Source organism: Monopterus albus, unplaced genomic scaffold, assembly GCF_001952655.1.
Source record: "Monopterus albus unplaced genomic scaffold, M_albus_1.0 scaffold169.1, whole genome shotgun sequence".
Classification (NCBI taxonomy): Eukaryota; Metazoa; Chordata; class Actinopteri; order Synbranchiformes; family Synbranchidae; genus Monopterus; species Monopterus albus.
The window spans coordinates 876,045-876,482 of record NW_018128049.1 but is presented as its reverse complement, the minus strand read 5'-3'; the positions used below and the strand labels follow the sequence as shown (position 1 = coordinate 876,482).

Sequence of the window (438 nt, the reverse complement as noted above, 5' to 3'; positions counted from 1 at the left end):
CATGGTGCTGTTTCTCCTCTTTCATCTTCCCTTGTAACCAAGCCACGTTAAAGACCTCAGATCAGTGGCAGCAGGATAAAGACTGTCTGTGCCTTTTTTACACAATATGACAGAAATTTAAATGGTGATCTTTACCAAAATTATGTTCACAATTCAACCAGACATTGTTGGAAGGTCAGGACTGGCTGGCTTAGTAGATTTTTGACAGACAAGGATGAAAAATGTTACAACCCCCACGGTGTCTACAGCAATAGAATTGCTAACATCATTTAAAAGAGACCGCAGCTGCACATTAACAAAGAAAGCTTTTTTTTTTTATTTCTTTGTTTTTTTTACTTGTATATGTTGATAGACACCAGGAGTAATCAAACTCAAATAACACAAGAAATAAGAAAAACAAAAGATAAGGCAGGCAGGGCCAAATTCATAAAAAAATAG

General features: G+C 36.1%; 1 protein-coding gene across 2 annotated transcripts in view; it reads left to right on the top strand.

Moving 5' to 3' along the window:
• setd3 (SET domain containing 3, actin histidine methyltransferase) overlaps nt 1-438 on the top strand; it is a 46,756-nt gene that overhangs the window by 38,135 nt on the left and 8,183 nt on the right. The gene's annotated exons all lie outside the window — the stretch shown is intronic.